The sequence below is a fragment of the Anser brachyrhynchus genome (assembly GCF_964034855.1).
Source record: "Anser brachyrhynchus genome assembly, chromosome: 1".
Classification (NCBI taxonomy): Eukaryota; Metazoa; Chordata; class Aves; order Anseriformes; family Anatidae; genus Anser; species Anser brachyrhynchus.
This window is the reverse complement of record NC_137694.1, coordinates 113748293-113759573: the sequence shown is the minus strand read 5'-3', so window position 1 is coordinate 113759573 and position 11281 is coordinate 113748293. Positions and strand designations below refer to the sequence as shown.

The window sequence follows — 11281 nt, the reverse complement described above, 5'->3', positions numbered from 1 at the left end:
ATATTTAGGATGGTGCTTAAAGTTATACTGCTAATACTGCCTTGAGGACTACATTTATGGCATCAAAGATAACAGAAGTTTATTGCAGCTTGTATCCTCTTAGTGCATAGCAGACTGCCAAAATAGTTATAGTTATCAGGTTAGGGAGTGCACAAACAAGAAAAACTGCGCTGGTCTGTTGGAAGGTTAAGGTTAAAGGATTCAGTGCTGCAGGAAAGAGTGCTCACCACTCAGGTGAGTGGACTAATCCTTTCCCTCCTGCCTTAGTGAGAACTGCTGAGAGAGCTGAACAAGCATGTTTGCAGGTCACAGCTGGACTGGAGAAGGTCACTAAGGGGTAGAAGATGGACAGAAATCCAGCTCTTTGCAGTGCTTGTCCAGGATCCTAACCACAGAGTCAGAGCCTTGACTTGGGAACTGCTTTTGGAGAATTGTTTATTGATAACATAAATATATGAGAGAAATACTGTGCTCTAAATCTATACAGAAGGAGTTAACAAATCCTAGCTAAGACGACATGACAGAAATGTGCCGAGTGCTTCATTCAGAAGAGATTTGAACAGATACAGAGAGATTTATACAAGTTGACTATTTTATCACACGTGCTCCATCCCTTTATAATATCCAGTTATGACTAGGTCTTAAGAAACTGTCACCCAGGGCTCATGGGTCCAATGCTGGTGAGAAATTTTCAGGACAAAACATTTGAATGATTTCACAACTCCAAGAATTTCTTGCAGAAAAAAAAATGTTTGTTTCCCTTAGATCCAAAAATGAGGGAATCCGGGGAATCATCTAGCAATGATCACAACAAATCCTCTCCTAATTCAAGTTAAACCACCACCTGAATATGTTTCTTTTTTTCACAGGGCACTTTTGTTTAAGAAATGGTGGGTCCTACTTCAGTGCTTACAGAGGGTTTGTCCTATTACCTTTTTTTCAGTGAAAGAATAAGCAAGGATTTTGTTTCAAGTGAGCCATTGTACTCCATATGTTAGAGATAACCAACTAGGAAACAAATACAAAAGCTCTTTCAGTGTTACAATTACTGGAAGCACCCCAGAACACCTTCTCACACAAACCACGGAATAAGCAGAGGCCTTGATTTTGTGACACTTAAGGAAGTATCCAGATGTACCTCGTTAGCCGAAAACAATAAAAGCTTGGAAGTAAGAAGTGAAAGACAAATCTCATGCATGCCTTAATTCTTTCATAAACTGACAATCTCTCACTCCAAAGGGGTTGCGATCCTTCTCCAAAGTGGCATGTACATTCAACTTCTTCAAATGTAGACAGAACAAGGAAGTTCCCTTTCCATTTTGGCAGTATCATTGGGTTTTCAGCATCGCCTTGCTGACTGTCTCATGCCTTTGAGAGGGGATCTGCCACAGGCTGCAAGTGCAGAGCTGTGAAGGCAAATGCACTGCCCTGACCGGATCTTGCATCAAGGGCTTTCAGGCTGTTATTAATGAACATGCTTCTCTTTCTGGTGAAAACTAATTGGGTATGGATTTGCCTGAAAACTTCTTGTATGTGTGCTAGCTATCAGAAGTCATTTTTCTGACTGTGGAAAAGCCTTAGCTCTGAAAGTGAAGGGTTGGGTTATCCCAACAGTACTCACTCCTTCAGCATGGGTTTCACCAATTCTGTCCAGGTTTGTTCAAGCCTCTTTAAGGGGAAATACAATTCTGCAATTAAAGGCCAAGCTCATGCCTCTCTTGAGGAGACAACAGGACACTTTGGTGACCAATACAACAACTGGACCCGGGCTGAGGGCAGAAGCCAAAGTAGTCGAGTTGCAGGTCTTTGCACCACCTCTGTATTCATCTCTTACACCTGCACGTTTAGCTATATTGAAATCATCGAGCTTTTCCTTTAGTGGCTGGTCCCATCCTCTCCCTTCCAAGAATTTCTAGTGGATTTGAACTTTATTCCTGAACTTTTAAATTTAAAAACAGAAGAGAGACATTCCTGAACCTCACAGCTGATTATGAACAAGAAATTGAAACAAGTCATTTAAAACTAGCCAACATTTCTGTTGAAGGTTATTTGTTTGCCAAAGCATACATTCCTCATTAAAAGAAATTGAGAAAACAAGGAACTCAAACTTTGTGGCAGTATGGGTTATGGGTAATGATGGCAAATTGGCTCAGGTAAACATAGGGCAAGGCTGCAGAGATGTGTCTCTTTGTCCTTGCAAATAAAGGGCAGAGCATGGAAGCAAGGGAGAAGGTACAGAATATTGTGAATCTGTCCCTGTTCAGCATTTAATTGGACAAACAAAAAATATGAAAAGCTAAAAAAGCATATTTATGAATTCACTGCTGTCCTCTTCAGTTTCAACCTAGGGTGAAAGTAGGAGACAGGGCAACAGGCTTGCTGCAGGTATAACAGGTGGTAAAATTAATGAAATATGGAGATCATAGTGCTGCTGTCAGGAGAAACAGAGTTCCTCAACATGAAAGCTGGGTGCTGAGTTTCCATCAAGTATTTCATATTCTGTAAAACAGAGTTGCATTGGGTGAAATTATCTGACAATGTTTAAATAGGAAAGAAACTTCAAACAATATTCTATATACAAAAAAGCCACAGATAGTAAATATCATAATATTTACTGTAATTCATCTCAGAACCCAACAATAAATGAACAGCACACTGAGTTTCAGAAAAGCCAAATATCCATCCAGCAGTTTTGGAATTTTCCCTCCAGATCAAAACAGCAGCAAAATCAGTCTGATTGATTTTGTCACTAGAGGTATTTGTCAATTCATCCATTTTACCAAATCAGATGCACAATTCAGGTCGTTAATAAGAACTTCAGGCTGCAAAGTAAAAATTCTCGATCTTCTGTAATACCAGAGGTCAGAATATGTTTTATGAAGGTCTATATCTTACATGTACATGCATATTGTGCACTTATGACCACTTGTAAAACTGGTCTGATGCAAACCCAAGACTGAGGGGAGTCGTCTGGATCATTTTTGCACAGGGTCTTCAACCAGCCCTGCAGCAGGAGCTGCACCATCACCTTATGGGTGATCTTGGAGTCCCCAGGAAAGCTGCACTGTTGTGCTTTGTAGCAGGATTCATAATTACAAGGGGCATACTGACAGCGTAGATGTGTCTTTTAGCTTCTGTTACTTTACTAAGCGATACATTATTTTTATTCTTGGCATTTACCAAGCAGGAGTCTATGAAAATAAGTGAAGTAATCCCGTCGCTTTGGGGCATAGCTGGGAAAATTAACAGCAATGAAAGAAGTGTCTATCTGGTTTTTCTTGTAGACAAAGATCAGAAGTTAGAAAATGCCAGTTATCCTAAAACAGAAACTTAAGCCTGTCATTTCAAAGTAATAATATTAAAAAAAAAAGGGGTGGGGGTGGGGGAAGCATTGGTTCATGCGCTGTATTCACAGGCTAAGAAGCAAGAAAAGGAAGAAATCCCCTGAGAAATGCTGACTGTAGGTTAATCCATAGACTCAGCCCCAGGGAGCCATGTGTTCTCCAGAGCTGCATGATCACAGACAGTCGAGAACCAGCGTTTTTCTGAGAGTGGCTGATCATTTCTGGGATTCAGAGCTGGGAGTGAAATCCTCCTGCCCGAAAAGGCACCGAAGATTTCTGCAGGGGGCAGGACCTTCCCCTGCACCATGTTAGTGTCCTGGCTTCTTACCTGGTTTCCCCTGCTGTTGATGGCTCTGGATCAACCTCACTGGCTTCTCACGTCTGTACGGGGCTCGGATGTGACACCTCTGTGCCCTCTTTGGCTTGCACTGCCCCTGTCTCCTTCACTGGGGGGGGCAAGTGGTCAGGGCTCTCCCAGCCCAGCTGTTATCTGTGCTCCGTTGTCCCATTTTGTCTCAAAACACACAGTCAGTCTTTTGTCTTGTCTTTTCATTAAGTGTCTCTTTTGCCATTGATATAATGATCACCCTGATTTTTTTCCACCGGCCACTCCTCTGTGTACTTCTGCAAGAGCCTTCCATCATTCTCAGATAATTTTTCACACATTCCTTGCATTTTGAAGTGTTTGAAGGCTTTTATCTGCTTGCTGAAACACCATCCAGAGACACAGTCAGTGGCAAAAGTAGGCATGGGCTGGGTCATGCCACTTGTCCCCACTGTTTGCTTACCTGAACAGGGAAATGTTTTAACAAAAAAGGGTAAAAATCCTCTGTCCCACCTCAGAGGCAGCTGTATTGTCACTGTGACTTTCCCCATTGCCTTGCTGCCTTCCTGGGGACACGGAACGCTGCTGTCCCCGTCAGCAGGATGAATGAGATGACCCTGCAGGTGAAAGGATGACTCAAAAAAAAATCTATGGGGTTGGGTGCTGCTGTCACTCACCCTCAGAAACCTTTCTGCTTATTAATGGTAACAGTTGCTGATCTGTATGGACACCCATTCTGAAGATGGTAACTTTATTCTAGTTGGTAATTCTATGCCTTCTCGTCCCTGCAGAACAGGCTGAGCTATTTCTGAGGTCGTGGCCCAGATCTGTGTCTCTACAATGAACTTTGACTCAGGTCACGCATTTAGTTTTCAGTGTGTCTGCAACTGAATGGGCATTACACTGACCTCTGCTAAAGGAGCCTGTACTGAAAATGCTGCCTTCAATAATTGATAGTAACTCGCTCGGATCCTCAGGCTGGCCAGTTAGGGTAGCAGATGTCAGGAGAAGCGAGGGCAGATGGCCTTGAGCCCTGTCCTGCCCGCCAGTTGGATGTCACGAAGTATAAGGATTCTTGGTCAAGCGTGCTTCCAGTTTCTCTTTTTTTTGCACAAAATCAAACAACCAAGCTGACAATTATTCTTCCAATTCCTGTACCTGGGAAGAAGAAACAGGCAAACCCCAGTACCTATGGGTCTTATTTTCAAGAAGGGATGCAGTGGCGGCATTCTCTGAAGACCAGGAACTGAAATATGCATCATGGTAACATCTTAACATAGGGAAGACAAAAATTTTTTCCCCAAACATGTTAAATCTGATGGAATAGAGAAGGAAATGGCCATTCTTACCTCATTCTACCAGAAAGGAGAAAGGAAGCACCTCCAAGTCAGTAATGCTCCCCAAGGAGCAATTTCCTTCTTCAGTCTCATTTTTAGTTGTAAGTTTAAAAGGTCATAGAAATCTTGGCTCATATTTCTTCTTCACAATTTATTTTTCTATCAAAACAATTCCTGAAAATCAGGGCAGAAGAAAGCATATCATTCTTCTCCTACATTAAAAAAAAAAATAAATCTGTGAACCTTTTCTCTAAAGAAACTGTCATATTCAATTTTTTTGGAGGCAGCATATCTTAAATCAAGCAGCTGCTTAGCCTTTCCGTGAATGAAAAAACACACCCACTTGGTCAAAGCACAGCCTCTCAAAAAGCAGCAGTTTGCACATGCTTAACCAGGCTTGCTAGGTTTCAGCCCATCGCATCCTTGCAGATCAGGGCAGGCTTCAACGCCAGACCGAGCCTGCGTCCTTCTGAACCCGACTGTGGGCAGCACCAAGACAGTGAGGTCTTCTTGTGGACCTTCCCATTGGCATCATGTAGCCTCAAGATAAAAACCTCAAAGAAAAGAGGATGCTGCTTCTCATTTGTCAGGAGTCCTTTTCACCTCATGCTATTGGCTACTTCATCACTGAAGCTTTGAGTTATGTTTTGCTTGACTCAACCCCTTTTGTGATCCAGGTAACAAGAGACGTGTGAAGCAGAGCCTGCTCCTCTCCGCCAGTGTGCCCCTATGGCCTGTGCTACTTGTGGAGACGTCCTGACAGCAGCTCCTCTGGGGGCAGAACTGGGTTTCTCACCGTACTTGATCACAACTAGTACAGATACCAGATAGCTAAGGTCATTCTACAAAAGTCTGGAAATATATAACATGGCTACTTTTTTTTTTTCTTTTTTTTTCTTTAGGAGTTAGCAAGAGGTCTATGTGCATCCACATAGCCCTTGTTAAACTATATTGAAGCAAAGATTCAGCTTTTTCATCTGGCAAAATAATAGAAATGAATATCATTACATGCATCTGGTTTGTGGGAAAATTAAGACAAGGCCATAAGCCCTTAATAAGGCTAGGCATTATAGGCATACAGGGAGGAGATTAAGAGAGTACCAAAAACCAGTCTGCATAAAGTGATTTAGCATGGGCATGCAGGAAGTACTACCATGCCCTTCCCTCTATAGGATGACTTAGGGTCTAACAAATGAGTGGAGAGCGCCTTGCTCCCCGGACGTTGAAGTTAAAGGTGAGAAGATTTACTTCAGATTTACTAGCCCCAGACCCACAAAAAATCCAGCTCTCATTATTTTCAAGAGGGGCTGTGGTGCTAAATACACCAAAGCCACCTACCTCACTTTGGAGTGCCTGCCGTTGCTGCTGCTGAAGGCACCAGAGCGGTGTCAGCTGCACCCCGTGGCTCCAGCCCTGCATGCACCAGTGTGCTGCACCCCACCGGGAAGGGTTATGGGGTGGCCACTTAACATGAGCAATGCTCTCCTTCCACTCGTGGTAGGCAAAGCAATCTTATGGCCGCTTTGTGGCTGTCTATCTTGCTGCTGGGAGAAGACGTGCCCACGGTCATTGCTCCTTGGTTGTGCCTGCCCCTAGCTCCCAGCCAGCTCCTGCCTCCAATTTCCTACCACAGGGTACAGGAAGGGGTATCATGGAGGGGGAGTGGGGCCTTCCCCTTTGGGAGGCTGCAAGGACTGGCTGGACAAACCTTTGTCAAATCTCTCACCTATGTACCATGGATTTTGGAGAGGAATGGTTGGAGAGAGGGACGTGGCTACAATGACACGCCAGCGTTTGGTGGGAGAACATCAAGGAAAGAGAGTGAGAGGGACTGTTACGGAGACTGACCAGAAATCAAGACGCTTGGTTGTGTCTCGACTGAGATCTTAAAAGGAAGAGCTCATCTCCTCTGCACAGACTGCAAAGGTGTGGTGGCTCCTGACTGCCAGGCTAGGTTTTGGTGCAGCTCCGACTGGTGATGCCCCAGGGTCCTGGCTGACTGCTGCTTCCTCTGCCATCGGGTCTGGCCTCAGCTGGGTCTGGCTGGTATGATTTGTGAGTGACTGTGACAGCCCCTTTCAGAGGAAAAAAAAGAATGCCGATGAAAAAAAGCATTACTCAATTACACAATACCATGGTTTTCATTTCAGTGCTATTGATCCTTAGCTGCTCTTGATTGGTGCATAGTAGTTGCTCTTGAAGATCTACCATTGGGAAAAAAAAATGTTTTAATACCACCAGTTCAGTCTCTGCTATAAACAATTAATTTCTGCCACGCTGTGTTGGGGCATTGCCAAGGAAAACCTGGATCCGATTGTGTAGCTGAGTTCTGAATTTTACGGCCTTCATGTATCAGATCAGTAATTCACTGCTGCAGCTAACCCTGGATGAGCCCGTGGCCAGACTCTAAGCACCTATTTTTAATTTGGTGATTCAGAAACCAAGAAAAGCCAAATTCCCATGTGCTTTGTTTTCAGGTGTCTAAGTTGACATTGCTGGTGTTTTACACCGGAAGCTAGGGCTGCTTTAAAAGTCCTTTTTCTTGTTCACACCACAAAGAATTCTTTAAGCAACTCTGAAGTTGCTTTGAGTTAAACATTTGATTTTGTGGAAAGTGTTTTGCCTGAATCCTAGATGCGTTAAAATGTCTTTACTAAAACCAGAGATCTCCTTTAAGATTTTGGCCCTTGTAATTATTTTATTTTTGCCTAGTAGATCTCCTGAAGTCATTGTTTCCAATAAAAGTCACCCTTGCAGTAGCCAGGCTGGTTAATACTGCTAATCATAGGGTTACACTATAAGGAGTTCTTGATAGAAAAAAAGAAACCTCCAATATGTTCAGCAATTTTATCCCTTGCTGAGACAGCCTGGCAAGTGGCTCTTATGATAGGATGCAGAGCTGTAACACGGCATAAAACCATCAAAGGCAGAGACACCAAGGGGAGCACAGACACAATCAGCTCTCCAATTTCCAGCCGTCCAGGCTTCTGAGTTAAGGGAACTGATTGCCTCCAGCAGATCCTTTGCAGAGCTGCCAAGTTATTAGGAGCTGCTCAAGGAAACAGAGTGCCGAAGGTGTTCCCAGCGGCTGAACGCTCGCCCACTGCCCTGCATCTGCAATCGAGCTCCACTTGGGAGCTTTGTTAGCCGGTTTTCGCTGAAGCTGGTGGGAGAGAAAGCAAATCGGGGTTTCTTTGGGGCTGCCACTTTGTGCCTACATCTGAATGAGTTACAGCCTCACGGTTTGGTTTGCGACTGTGTTTTTCCCTCCCTAAGGCCAGTCTTTGGCTAACACCGCTGCAGGAGGATCTTTCTCATGAAATCCTTCCATCTCCTCTATCCTGCAGCCAGGCTTCTGTGCCTAGAGAAAGGAAGACTTGCTGATGCTGTCTGATCTTTTCATGGGGCTGTCCAGAGTCCAAGAGAGGTGTTTGCAATAACAAGTGAAATAACAGAGAAGCAATGGCGAATAGTCGGTTGTCAGGATTTCCCTTCCTGGTTATAATTATCCGTGCAAAGCAGCACAGAGTGAGGACACCCTCAGACCAGGCCCTGTGCAGACACACAGGCGGAGTGTCCCTGTCGCAGCGAGCTTAAGCCAAGTCGATAGGATGGGCAGCGTGGGGGGATGAGGCAGCTCACCCTGGGAACCAAGGTGAACCATGGCTCCTGAGTAAAACTGCCAGCAGCTCTTCCTGCTGCCACGAATCTGATCTTTTGGGTTCTGTACTTGTTCTTAAACTTAGGCAAAACAGGTAAAGTCAGGCCAGATGGGAAGCTTAGGTTACCCCAACCACACGTACTTTCTGGTGTCATTACTGCTATGAGTTCACTCCAGTGAAGCTGCCTGATTATGTGGGTACCAAGGAAGGCATGGAGAGAGGAGGGCTCCTTCAGGGAGTTATCCAGAGCTCCCAGAGGAACCCAGATCCCTCCCAATGAAAGGCAGGTGCTGGAGGTAGCCCAGAACTTTTCCACCGCTCTTCTTTCCAGGTGTCCATGCTGGAGATGGAGGCGGAGATAATGCCCCATGGCATTGCCTTTAATGCTTTGTGCTGAAATCATTGCCTGGAGGTGGTGTGTGTCCATCAGGTGTCAGCGTTATCAGACAAGGACAAGACCCACAGGGAAGCAAAGGGCAGGATGGGTGAGAGCTGGGCTGAGCAGGGCCAGCGGTGTGGATGCAGGCGCCCGCGTCCCAGCCCTCGCCCCCACTCATGGTCATTGTTGCTTCCCACTGACCAGCTGCCTGTGCTCCCCGGCCCACAAGCAAAATGGGTAACACAGCCCCCATTCAGCGGAGATTAAATGCCTGAAATGAGCCACACCTCCCAACAATTGCATCCTCCAGGAGGAGCAGCATTCAATAGCCAGGGAGCCCATTGATCCCTGCCATAAAGGAGGTGGGGGCCCGCGGGAGAAAGGCTTCACGCCGCCCCTCGCACCCGCTCCCACTCTCCGAGTCTCCCTCCTCCAATGTCCCCCTCTACCCACATCGCCGTCTCCCCTCGGTGGCATTTGCCTCCCCAGACAGAGACCACGGTCTTAAAAAATTCCCCCATTCTTCCTGCAAGGCATCTCCCTCCTCGCTGATCGCATTAGGACCATCATCTTACAACTCTCCCTCTCTAACAATTAGTTACTATCATTCACACTGTGCAATCAGCTGTTAAATCCTCATTTATGTTAATTTGAATGTGAATGTGCTGTTCAGCAAAATGTTAGATTGCCATGTTTACAAATATACTACAGGTATTTAGAAATTTAGATGATACAAAACATACTGCTTAAGCTACTTGTGATGCCAGTTTAAATAACTTAAGCCTATTTATCAGTTATTTAGCGATTCTTTGCACATACTACTGTTTTTCTTTACGCCACCCCTTGTCACACAAGCAAAAACATGCTTGCTTTTTAAAAAAATACATATATAATCTAATAACTGGTAATCTCAGTGATAGAATTTAATTACGTGTAACCTCCACACGGGTAAGGCGACTTAACTGGAACATGTTTTTCTAATCCATGAAAGCATTCTTTAAAGCTGGTGCATTTAGAAATAAAGAGGGAAATAACCTCTTTGGCTTAGTGGTGGTAGAAGCGCTACCTTAGAGACTGTAATATGTCCATGTGAAGTGATTTTCCCAAAGCCATTTCAGTATAATAAGCTCAAGAATTAGTTTCAAGTTAAAGTTTATCTCATTATGTGCTCTGACCTGTATGCATCTCACACTTCCCATCAAAAGCTGATTTCTTCTAATGGTTTTTCTTCAGTGCAGCCGGCAGGCTTAGGCCACTTAGCTGCACAAAACCTGCTTCTGATGCAGAAACTCTTCCCCCAGCCCTTGCTGGGACTGGCTTCAGAGGAGGTCCCACCTTCCACCCCACGGCAAGCAGCCGGGCTCTCCTCTGGGTAATTGCTGCCTTTCCATCTGGAGGACTGGGGTCAAGGCCACCCTGATTTTCTGTCCAAGGGATTTTGGCAGGCCCAGCTGTGCAATACACCCATGCTCATTCTGGACAAGGCCCTGTGCAGCTATTGCACACTGGCTGCTTTTCCTCTCCAATGCCCCTGCAAGAATCCAAGTTCCAGTCTTGCTATTAAATTTGATCGCTGAATGAACTGTTGCAGCAGTGGCAATTAGTCTTGCACTGGCACCCTGAAGTCACAGGTACTGTCACCACTGATCCTCCAGCATCAAAGCAATCCCAGAGCCTGTACCTCTGACAAGAAGGCAATAGGTGGCATTCCCTTAGGCTGTTGCCCGTAACAGAAATACTTTGGTAATCAGGGGAAGCTGCTTGCTCATGGTTTTAGGCATGGCTGGGAGGTATCATTGGCACAGTTGGCAGCAAAATCTATGCAAGGACGGAAGAAAGTTGTAGATGGCACAGAAGGTTTACTTGCCAAACATGTCTGTCTGACACAGCACCTTATCCTACCATTCCTCCACCCAAAGTGCATCTCAGCTAGTATGAAAGGAGCCATCTCAAAATGAAGATGTCGTTGAACATGAGAATAGCAAGTGCAGAGTCAGATCGGGTGACATGTTCACTGGAGAATGGATGTGGTTCTGAGTCAAACGCAGGTGAGTGTGAAGGAAAGGGTTATTCTTCAGCCTGTGAATGCTACAGTCAGTGCCACCAGCTTCTTGCTAGATCCCCAGGTGCTGAAAAAGTCCCACAGCCATTGTGGAAAATTTCACTCCACTGGACACGGGGCAACTTCAGGGTGCATTTGTTAGGGGGTAGTTTACTCTGTGCTTCCCTGCCTT

At 45.1% G+C, this 11281-nt stretch overlaps 1 long non-coding RNA gene across 1 annotated transcript; it reads right to left on the bottom strand.

Moving 5' to 3' along the window:
- Positions 1 to 201: 201 nt before the first annotated feature.
- LOC308187851 lies at positions 202 to 10338 on the bottom strand. The gene is made up of 4 exons (XR_013944955.1): positions 10223 to 10338; positions 6855 to 7081; positions 5019 to 5180; positions 202 to 2499 (listed from the first exon to the last, which is right to left on the bottom strand). It is a non-coding gene; the product is annotated as an uncharacterized lncRNA (long non-coding RNA).
- Between the last annotated feature and the right edge of the window lie 943 nt (positions 10339 to 11281).